Source organism: Zingiber officinale, chromosome 4A (assembly GCF_018446385.1).
Source record: "Zingiber officinale cultivar Zhangliang chromosome 4A, Zo_v1.1, whole genome shotgun sequence".
Taxonomy (NCBI): domain Eukaryota; kingdom Viridiplantae; phylum Streptophyta; class Magnoliopsida; order Zingiberales; family Zingiberaceae; genus Zingiber; species Zingiber officinale.
In genome coordinates, this window is record NC_055992.1 from 95,521,745 (window position 1) to 95,534,252 (window position 12,508).

The following is a 12,508-nucleotide window of genomic DNA, read 5'->3' on the forward strand; positions in this document are numbered from 1 at the left end:
TGGCGCCGTTGCCGGGGAAAACATTAATATGCAATGTTTGGTAATTTTAGGATTGTTCTTTATTTTAGAAAACTTTAAAAAAAATTTTGTTGTTTAATTGCTTTCATGATTATATATCCATGTGTTGATTTTATTTGTTCCTGAGTCTTCTGATTTTATTTGTTAGTGTTTCAGTGTAAGAACAGGAAATTTATTTAACCATGGATCAATATCAGTATTTTGGAGATTGGAGGGAGAGCTATTATTACCAGCCTCAGTCCTACCTACCTATGGAGCAGCGGAATAGGTATGAGGATGCACAAGAACAAATTGAAGAATCAATGTGGAAATTCAATGAAGTTATGCATCAAATGAGTGAGCATCAAGAGCAACAATTTTCAAGGATACAAAACATACAGAGTCAGTTAGATCAAATTACATCATCCATCAACCAGTTACAAAAACAAAGAGCCAGTGAGGAGATGGATTGTGGAGATCTTGTCAGGCCTGACACTACTTCTATTTCTTCACAACAATTTTCTAGTTTTATTTGTGATGATGTAGTTGTTCAGATTTCTGATTCTACTAATGATGTTGTTCTAGATGTTGTGAATGATGCAGGTATTATTTTTGAAGATAATTTAAGTGTAGGGGAATGCTTACTGGAAGCATTACCTCAAGAACCACCAAGAATTGAAGATGTAAGTGTAGGGACTTGTGCTATGGAGCCAAGCACCCAAGAATCACTACATGAAGTTGTACGTTCATCAGAACAAGAGCTTGAGCCATTTCTTGATGAAAAGGAGGTAACAAACACCACTCCAGGTACCTTTCAACATGATAAGGTAAGTATTGTTTATGAAACATCAGAAAATTTCATAGAGGTACCATTTATCGATTTTATTAGGTGTGATTCATTGTTTGATACATTTTCTACCCACACTAATATTTTCCTATTTTCTTTTTATCCCACATGCGTGTGGGAGGTGTTTTCTTTTATTGATGTGGTAGGAGAACATAAGCTTCCGGAGTGGGTATTAAAACTGAACCGTCTACGACCTTCGGAAAAAGTTTTGAAGGGAAAAAGGATTAATAAAAAGAATTTAAGTGGAACCATGATTACTCCACTTCCGGGGTGGATTCTACTTCTAAACCTTCTTCAACCACCGGGAATTAAAGGGGAGTTAGTTCCAATTTTGCTTACTCTTGCATTTTAATTCATGCTTTGTTAATAAATTCTTTTTGATACGTTTTCTTTAGTTTAATACTTTTCCTTTGCAATTTGCTTTCATACTTTGTAATTTTGTTAGTACATAGCATTTCTTTTTGAATAAAAGTCTCAATGGAATTTTCTAGTTATATTTTTAAGATGGTAAAAGTTGTTTTAAATTTGATCATCAACTTTAGGTCATTTGACATGATTGGATACTTTACTTACATGATATTGGTTAAAATGGTAGTGAATTCCAATTTAATTAGTTGAGCTTGATTGCATGTATATTACCTAGAGAGGACCACCTTAAGCCTATACTTCATTAATTTCTTTTGTGTGGCATGTACTCATAGCAATTGAACTCTAGAACTTGCTTTGCTTCTTTTCAAAGTCACAATAGCATATGTATGCATGAAATGAAGGATATTTGTCATTTTCGTTTCATCATAAATTCTAATTCCTTTCTCCACAATTTTCTTGAAACATTCTCATCTAGAATTCGAATTCTTTAGTATCTTTGCTTGTCATTCTTTCATTGGGAGTTTTGGTTGAATTCTTGGTGAGTTGAATCGACTAGATGGACAAAGAATTAAGTGTGGGGGAGGAAATTACATATGATCAAAGTTCATGATGATTGGAAATTACATATGATCAAAGATGGTTCATTAGATTGAATGCTTAACTTAATCATTCCTTGAGTTTATTCATGTATAGAGCAAGCTTAAATAGTCTTGAATTCTAGAAATTGTTACTTTGGTGATACGTTCAAGCTGTTTGAAGACATAGGTTGAAGAAGATTTAAAAAAAATGCTGAATCTGAACATTGTGTTGGAGCTATCTGATCAGGAAACAATGGAATTCAAGCTTGCATTTACTGGAAGTTAAATGAGAATTAAAGATTATGGCTTGATTAGAGAGAAGGAAAGCTTAAATTCTGAAAATCTCAAGTTGCTGGAAACTCAATGAAGTTGCTGAATTCTATTCTTTGGGCAGTATTCTGCGCTAATTTTTGGAGTATAGTTTTTAGCCAAATGAATTGAATTCAAATTAATTGTTAGTGAGCAATTGATTGCCATAGTTCATAAAGATTCAGGAATTGCAGAAATTCAGTTATAAAAACCTGAATGCAGAAGTTGTAGAATTGTGTTTAACAGAATTGTGTTTCAGAATTCAAAAGTTGAAGCAATTCCATTTGAGTCCAAGGTTTCTGTTGGAAGAAAAGAAAAGATGAATTTGTTTGGCTGATACTCAAGTAGGACAGTTCAAAATTTTCTGTGCCAAATTGATTACAGATTATCAACCAGAAGTCATAACTAAGTGAATTCTTTGAGTGCTACTTGACATTTGAAATGCTGTAACTTCAGGTTTGAATGCTGAATCAAACTATTGGATTGGAATATGGAAATAACCTGTTTGCTGAGATTTGAGTTGAAAAAAAAAATGTGTTGAAAGGTTATGCTTGTGTAGTACAGTGAGTCCTTGCTGGATTTCAAGCCAGAAGTGAATTCCAGATATCAGGTGAGATCAAATGTAGAAAAGAAATGATATTAAGTATGAAACTGGAATCTCTACAAAGCAGGAATGCAGATTTGAATTGTAGGAATGTGCCAACCTGAATTTCAATGTGTTTGAGCTGGAATGAACAGAATTTAAGCTGTTATTTATTGAATGCATACTAAGATGTTGTATGGAGATTAAAACTTCAAGGATTGGTCAGTGAATTTAAGGAAATCAGTTTTTGAAACCAATGGGAAATTAAGTGAAGCTCTTGTGTTAGCAGAAATAGATGTTATGTCCTTTTCATGCTTTTCAAAAACCTAGTGGACAGATTTTGAATTGTTAGAGTTGCTGAAATGGAAATATGTAGCTGATGAAATGTGATTGTAGCTGAATTCTATAATACAGAATTCAGATTGCTTGTGTGCCAAGTCTTTGGTTATAAAACTTATAATCAGTGAGAAGCCACATGAAGTTGTTGGTCTTATATTGTCTTCTCTGCCCAAATTTTAAAATTTGAATCCAGGAAGCTATATTCATACTCCAATCATTATAGTATTAAATGAAATTTAAGTTTCTTTGAATTTGAATTTTGGAGTATTCCTGCTGGAATGGATTTCTGAAACTGGAAGCTAGAGGTAGAGACAGAAATGAAGAAAGTGCAGATTTGTAGAAATATGGCAGTTCTGTGCCAAAATTGAGATATGGATTGTAACTATTAAGAGATGTTGAAACCTGTAGGATTCACAGTGATGCATTGTAAGGGATCTTAAGAAGCAAGATGAAGAAGTATTGAGATTTTGGTGGTTAAACAATGTATAGTTGATACAAAGGCAGAATGCTATAAGTTGCAACAATGAGGAAATTAAAGATGAAAATGTGAGATGAGTGTTATCTGAGATGTGCTAGTTTGTGCCAACTTTTCAACCCATTTTCTGGTCAGAAACAAGATTGAATTCTGCAGAATAAGAGCTGTAGCTGATAAAAGTGTGGATTGCTGAGTGAATCAGAGAAAAAAAATCTGCAGAATCTGCAACTCATTTTCAACAAAGATTATTTTTGAAAACTTGGTCTATTGAGTGCTAATTTCTATGACATTACTGAAGGAATAACTAGCTGCTTTCAGTTATTAAAAAAAAAACATGGCAGAGGATAAAGGTTGCTGCTGGATTTAGATTTTGTTGCTGGAATTTTGTACAATGCAGAACCAAAAATCTGGAATTAAAGTTTCATCAATGACATGTTTGATACATGTTGTGTGCCAAATCCTGATGTTATTTCGGATTAGCATTGTTGAGAATTCGAGTTCTAATCAGTTGAGTGTCAAATGAAATGTTCTCTTTAATTCAACTCTACATGATTCGAACTTCAATTTCTTCAAGTGTTATTTTCTGAAACTAGAAGCTGAATCAGAATTCTGTGAAGCTTGTTCTTTATCTGTAAATCTGCAGCAATTTGGAGATTTTGTGTGCAAAGTCTTCTTCATAGTGTGATCAGTAAAATTCCAATTGACGTTCTTGCTTCTCTATTGTCTTCCTTATCAAATTCCTTTATGATATAAAATCTGTAAATCTAGGAAGCTGACCTTTGGTCTTTCTGAGACGCTGAATTATAAATTGGATTTATGAAGCTTTCTAGCTCAATTGCAGTGCATGGAAATCAGAGTTCTGAAGTTACAGTTATTCAGATGTCACAGAAATCTATAAGCAAATAAAAATCTGCTGTTGATGGTCTTAATTGCATTATAGAAGCTGGTGGCTATTGTGTATCAAATGGTGTACCAAAATTTAATTACTAGTGTAATCAGTGAGAATTCTGGGAATTAATCTCTGATATTGAAGCGGTGAGCGCAGAATCTGCAGGATGCATAACCATGTCAATTTAGAGACTTAAAAGCCTGTGCTGAAATTCCATAAGTGGATCCTGAGATTAATTACCAAGAAAATGGAATCTATTGCTGCTGTAAGTGTACAACAAGGTTTCTACATTGCTGAAACTGAAAACTGGAAAACCAGAATTCAACGGATATAAGTTCTGATTTGGACTGTGTGATTGCATTGCAAAAATTCTGATTTATGAAGTTGATTTTGATACAAATGTTTGTGAGGAATCCATGTGCCAATTCTTATCAGTTAAATGTTGGATTAAGAGGAGTTAGATAAGCTGGAATTTTGTGAGTTTACAGTTTCTGAAGTTTAGCAGAACAGAATTTGAATTCTGCAATATGTGAATGTGTAACTGATTTCTTGGAGTCAGAATTTGGTAGATACATTTGATCTTTAAGCTGGACTTAATTGTGTGCCAACTCTAGATATTGTTTCTTTACAAACATCAATTGGAATTGAACTTGTCAGGGGCTGCTGAAATCAGAATCAGAATTCCTGGAATCTGATTAACTAACTGTAGAAGTGCTGAAAGATTGTAGAAATTATGCCATTTCTGATCTGCATTGTTTTGAAGTCAAGTTCTAAACATCTCAGTGCTGAATGATGTTTGCTTCAAAGCTTAATCTTCATGAATCCGGCCAAGTATTCAAGTGTTGTTAAATGCATGATTTGAATTCTGATATGCAGAAATTGGTAGCTGCATTTCAATGCTGAAATTTGCTCCTTGCTGAGAGAATATACAGTTTTAAGCAATGAGAATCTTTGCTAAACTGGAATTTTCATAAGGCAGTAGGAGTTACCTTAGTTTTTGAATTCTGTAACTTGAGTCCTAGATTCTGATGGAAGAAAAGAATATAGGATACATATTTGAGAATTGTTGTGCTGAAGTCACTTTGAATTTCAATTTCTGGACTGATATATGGAAAACTAGAACTCAGCCTTTACTTTTGATTTATATGGGTGCCAATTCAAATCTGTGGAGTATGATTTCTTTGTGTAGTGCTCTGAACATGAAGATTCAGCTGTACTTCAGAGACGAATTCAGTGAGTTGGATTATCTGTAACGCAGGAAGTTTTTATAGAATCCAAACTGAAAATTCTGTGATATTGATTTCTGCATATATGGAACCTCTGTATCAACTTAGATGGGATTGAGTTAATTTGGAAATGAATTGTTAGACTAATATTGCACGTTATTCTTTGGTAAACTGAACTCTAAATGGTTTTAGTTGCAGTTATCTTGAAATTACAGCTCTGAGACAGTGAGATTTCTGCACAATCTGGGAATGCAAGTTGCTGAAATTCTTATTCTTTGATAGCTGTGATAATCTGAGTTCCTGCTGTAATTGAGGTTTTAAATCATAATGGTTTGGTTACTTGAGTTCCAAAAGAATAGAAACATATAAAAAAAAAACCTGTAGCAGGAAGAAAAACACAGAAACAATGGAAATGAGTATCATGTTTTTGGGTTCATGATGTATTCCATTGTCCGAGACGGCCAAGATTTTAAGTGTGGGGGAGGGAGTTGTCCATAAATTGGTTTGAAGTGTTGGAATGCTGGAATTGAAGTGAAAATCAGTGAGAAAGAAAAAAAATTGGCACATTCAAGAGAGTATCAAAAGGGAGACAATGTATCAAGATTCTATGTTGGTCATCAAATTGAAGGAGAGGTTAGCTTGGTCTTTTGAATTGATAAAAACAAATGGTATTCATCTCTTTTCACATCAAAATAGTCAACTCATCAAGTATATTCCTCCAATACTCTCATCTTCTCATTTTTTTCATTAATGCCTTTTCCTTTGCCACTTCATTCACTTAAATTGTTCTTATTGCTCCATTTTAAATTTTTGATGATAAAATCCTTTTGATTCATGTATGCTATGTTTATAGTGGTGGAGAATTAGAATATAAGCAAGCTTATGGCAGTGAAGTGTTGTGAGTTGCATTGAGTGAGCTCCACTTATACACATTTTTGAGTGTGAGAGTTAGAATAGGTAAAAACCTTGTGAGATTGCAACTTGCTTAATTTTTTCAATTTGATTGAAACTACCATACCTACTGATTATTGTTTGGATTGTATTCATGATTGTTTGTGATCTTTAGATGATCTTACTTAAATTCCTTTTACTATCTTCTAGGTATTGCTAGGGAATTTTCTATGGAGATGATTTTTAGTTTTCTTTACTTGCACGGGACGTTCAAGGCTAAGTGTGGGGGATTTGATAACCATGATTTCATTGCATTATTTTGATTCATATATGCATGGTTTGATGTTGATTTTATAGGTTTAAATCATGGTTACATCATATTTTGTGCATTGTATCTATTTTGGACCTAATTGCAAATTATTGTATTTTTGTGTTATTTGATGCTAATACTTGATTCTTATTTTGTAGGCATCAAAGGATCTTGGATTTGGATCTATTTGGACCAAAATTGGGCTTGAATCGGAGTTCAAACGAGAAGATCAAGCTTTGAAGCATTATGGGCCGTTTATCAAGAATAGGAGAGATTTGAACCATCCGTTGAAGATCTGGCCGATCCAACCTAATGGAGAGCAGATTTGAGCCATTGATGAAGATCCAGAAGTTTCGATCTAGATCTGAGTTCATCCAGCCATTGATCCAGCCGGATTAATCTGGGTCGTTCATTGAAGATCGGAAGATCTGGACCATCCAGTGATGATCTGGTCGATCCGACCTAAGGGAGAGTAGATCCAGACCCTAGATCAAGATCAGTACCTTCAGATCGGATTTTAGGTGACTTTCCACCATTGATTTAGCTCCAAAGCATCTCAGCCGTCCGTTCAGATCCAGATCTGATTTAAAACACAGAAGCTACAGTGCTTTCTCTTCGTCGATCTCCACAGCACTGTTTGCGTCCCGCGGCGTTCTTCTCCAGCGAGATTCCGACCCCATCTCGATCTCTAGATCAATTTTCCGGCCAATTTCATCGCCGACGACGTTCTCAGCTGCTTGCTACCATCTCCTGATGATGTGACCTCGCTTCAAGGTGTTCCTGTCGCTGCCGATTGTGAGGTGTTCCTCCAATCGGTGGTTCCGATCCATTGGCGGTGTTCCTCCACTGCTACTGGACCATTCCCTACGACATTCCATCCATCATCTTCTCCACATCAGATCTGAGGTTGCAGCTCACAGATTTTCAGATTTCTTGAGTTGGGCGGCTCCAATTTTCACTAGTTCTGTTTGGAGTGGTCTCCGATGGTGCTGGTAAAGGTTGAGCTGAGTGTAGCTACTGAGATTGTCTTTTCCGATTACAGTTGGAGTGTTCTCCGTTGTTTCCTTGTGTGACGGCAAGGAGAAGTTACCGAGAGAATTGGTTTGGTGTTGAGATGGTTTAGGGTTTCTTTTATGCATTCTTTTTATTGTTGGTAGATTTATTTGGATTCAGTAATCATAGTTTTCTTTTAGCTTAATTGTTTTAATTCAAATGTTTGGAGTAATTTAGTTTCGATTGATTTTAAAGTTGTTATTAATCTTGCTTTAGCTTAGGGTTAAGTATTAGTGAGTAATTTAGTTTTCTGTAGTTTAATTAGCTTTAATTTCAGCAGTAGTGTAGTTTTTTATTCGCTGTGCTTTTCATTTGTTAGATTTAAATTCAAGCTTAAATCCCCCCATTACATTTTTATATCGAAAACCCCAAAAATAGGAATAAAAAGACAATCCTAAATTACATTCTACCGTTGGTTCCTCGGATCGATCCTGGGCTCGTTACTACGACATTATTATTTAATTAAGGGGTTCAGTGGAAAATACATTTTATTAATTTGATAAGCCCAATCGTGACACGCAGTAAATAATATGCTTTTCAATGTCCGATCACCCTTGACCCATCTGGATTTTCTTGCGCTAAGTATCCGGTCAATCCTTTGACCTACTTGGACTTCTCAATATTAGGTGTCCGGTCAACTTTTGACCCATCTAGATTTCTACGTGTCTGGCTTCACTCACCAAGTCTTTCAATCTACCTGCCTTCACTCACCAGGACCTTCACCTAGCTTCACTCACTAGGATTTTCATACTACCTAGCTTCACTCACTAGGTCTTTCACATGGCTTTACTCACCAAGATTTTCATACTGTCTGACTTCACTCACCAGGACTTCTCCTCTGCCTAGCTTCGCTCACTAGGTCTTTCACCAGGATTTTTCTTTTGTCTGGCTTCACTTACCAAGACTTCTCCTTTGCCTAGCTTCACTTATTAGATCTTCTCCTCTGTCTAGCTTCACTCACTAGATCTTTCACCTGGCTTCACTCACCAAGATCTCCCAACTGCCTGGCTTTATTCACCAGGACTTCCCATCCGCCTAGCTTCACTCACCAGGACTTCCCAGTCGAGTATCTGTTCAACCTTGACCTACTTAACTCTTCTTCACACCTAACTGGTCAACCTTGACCAGAGGAGAATTGTACCAACAATCTCCCCAAATGAAGGATTGCACCTGCAATCTCCATGTATTGTCAAACATTGAAACCCAAACATCAAGACTCAAGCTTGAGCCATCTCAAGCGTAGTCAACCAAGTAAACCTTGACCTAGGGAATATTGCACCAACAATCTCCCCCTTTTTGATGTTTGATAATACCTTTAAGTTAGGCTAATCTCATAGTCTCAACTTCCTTTCCTGCAATGTATGAATGAGAGTTTTCTTCATTCTCCCTCTTTCCTAGAGGGCAAACTCCTTCTTTAAATAATGAAGGCCTAACTTAACCCGACATTCTCCCTCTATTGGCACACATCAAAAAGAACTCTCCCCCTGAAGAGTTACTCACCGTTGTTCACAACTTCACTCGTTGTTCACAACACCATAATGAAGGTCCTATGCTCTTTATTATCTTCAACGCTCACCCTTGAGCGTCAACTAATCCAACAATGAAGGTCACATACCCTTAACTGTATTAAATGATCACCCTGGAGCATTATTCCACATTATCATGCTCATTCTAGAGCATCCATAACCCCTCAATGAAGATATCCACTCTCCATCATTTTTCAACGCTCAACCTCGAGCATTATTTTTCTAAACGAAGGTTTAACCACCTTCAATGGTTTTAGAAAATAAGTTCCATGTCTTTGAAAAGTAACTCCCCCTAAAGACATGCTTCAAACTTCTATCATTGCACCAATAATGACATGGAATCCCTAAATATTTAGGAAACCCAAATTTAGAAGTTTTGAGGTTCAAAAATTCAATAATAAAACCAAATCTCAACCTAAACTTCTACTTAGTCTTCTTTAACCAATCCATCATTGTTATCATCATGAAAACTCCCCCTAAATGTATACAAATATGTTTTGAGGGGTTAGGAATGGTTACCTAGACTAAAAATGATCTAAAATGCTGAAATTTAGCTTTCCCAGTTGAAATCAGCACTTCAATTGATTAAGGTTGAGTCTCAATCAAATGAACCGGATTCAATCAATCACTGGATTGATTCAGGCTATGTGGATCGATCGGAGGATCGATCCAACGAACTTCTGCTCGCAACAACATGCCTTCTCAATCGATCACCCGATCGATTGAGGCACTCCAATCTATTGGGTGATCGAATGAAGCACTGAGAACTTGAAATTCAATTTCAGTGAATATCAGAAACTCCCCAAAAATTCTACAAAATTTTAAAAATTATTAAAATTCGTGTAGACATTACTTAGGGTATACACTATCAAGGAAAAATAATTTTCTATAAAAATACTTCCTATTTTCAAAGATTGACACAAACTTGAAAACTTGTAAAAACTTTAGTGTTTTCTTCAAGTTTGTGCCTAACTTTTTATTGATGATTACTACCAAAAGATAGTTTTCATCAAGATTTTCCAAAAGCATTTCAAAATGATTTTCAAAACCAATATCCAACCATGTTCTTTGGGCTCAATGCACATGACTTGTACATGAGCTTTCCCAATGATTGGAAAACACATAACTATGTATTTTGATGAACCTAAAACTCAAAAGAATGCACTAAATCAACATCTTGAGTTTTGTTCATCATCCTAACATCTCACTTGTATATAATGTGCACTAAAACACATACAAGCCACCTTATAACTTTTTGTGAGATGTAAAGTTTGGTTTTGCCCTAAACTAGGGATCATGCATATCTATCTAGACATTTTAGATTATGAACATCCACCTAGGATGTTACTTGTTAGTAAATGTCATTATCCTTAATTGCAAGGAATTAAAAATAATGCATGATGAGTTAAGGCATACATCAAAATGAATAATTTTCAAAAGAAAAATTTACTATAACTACATCATGTATGTATGACATGACATGGTATTTTTGTGTTTTTCATGATAAGGCATGAATGCAAAAATGATGTCATGGCATGTGATGGGCAAACAAAGCATGACAATTAGCTTAAATAAAATACCTAGATTTTCTATCTAAGTGTCCTTAAATCCTTAGCTAAACCTAAGAATAATCCTAGATTGCCCATATCTTCTTAAGAAAATGCCCAAGCCAAACTTTGGCATTTCTTTTACTCTTAATTTGTTGTGCCAATTAAAATTACACATAATTCCTAAAGGTTTGACACACTTTATTCTTTCCAAGAGTAATCAATTTTTTAAATTAAGGCATAACTTGCTTTTAACTTTCTAAGAAAATACCAAAATACAACTTGGTATTTCTTACGCATCTCCTAATTTTGCCAATTTAAATTGGATTCCAATTCCTCAAGTTTTGGCATTTTTTACTCTTCCAAAGAGTAAACAAATTTAAAATAAGGCTTAAATTTGCCCTTAATTCCTTAAGAAAATGTCAAAATCTCAACTTGGCATTTCTTGTGCTCTTCTTATTTGTGCCAATTAAAATTAAATTCAATTCCTCAAAGCTTGGCACATTTCACTCTTCCAAAGAGTAAACAAGTAATCTATTTCATTTTCAAAGGTTAATAAAAACCTTGAAAATGCTCCTCGAGTGTCAATTTCATCAAGGTTGGATTAACTATCATTCCAATTAGAGTTGACACTCTCTAACCCATTTAAGGGGTAGAGAAAATACTCCTAGAAACCCAAAACCTATTGGTGCTCCTTGGATTCTCTAGATACTCACTAGGGATAACTTTCCGAGTTATCTTCCAAATGACCTTGTTTGGCTTCTTAGAAGCCTTGGTCACATTCTCTAAGTCAACTCTAGGGATTACTTCCCTTGTGACCTTCTTAGTGACTTTGTTAGACTTCTTAGAAGTCTTAGTCACTTTTGTCATAGTAAAGATACTCCTAGGGATAACTTTCCTTGTATCCTTCACTTGACCGCTAGACCTAGGCTTGGTTCCATAGTTATATGGAACCCTATGATAAGAAGGCACATCCTTCTTGGTTTTAGGTTTATATCCCAAACCTTTATGGCCATTGGATGACCCTTGTTGTTTTCCTAGACCTAGGTTTCGATTCTTGAACCCTTGTGTTTCATTAGTGATTCTTCTAAGGGTTCTCTCCAATTTATCAAGTCTTGACTTCAAGACTTGATTTTCTCTCCATAACACCTCAACCTTAGATTTTTCACTAACACCTTGATTTTTCTTTTTCTTAGGCAAATACCTAGAATCCTTAGAGTTTTGCCTAAATTATTTTCCACCATACTAACCTTAGGTTGAGTGGTTTTAGCATGATGGACTACATAATTTTCCTTAATTCTATCATTCTTCCTATCTTTATGGTAAATGACATTAAAATGAAATAAATTAGAGCTAGCATGCTTTTTACCATTATTTAAAGGGGTAGACTCAATAAATGATACCTTGAGTTTTACCTTGGAAGCTCCCCCTTGACTTGTGCTTCCTCTTTTTGGCTTGATCGACTTCTTCCCCTTTGAACATTGGCTCCGGTAACGTCCTTTTTGGTTGCAAGAAAAGCACACAATGTGCTCCTTGCTTTTCTTTGTTGTGGGGTTGGTCTCCTTGGGC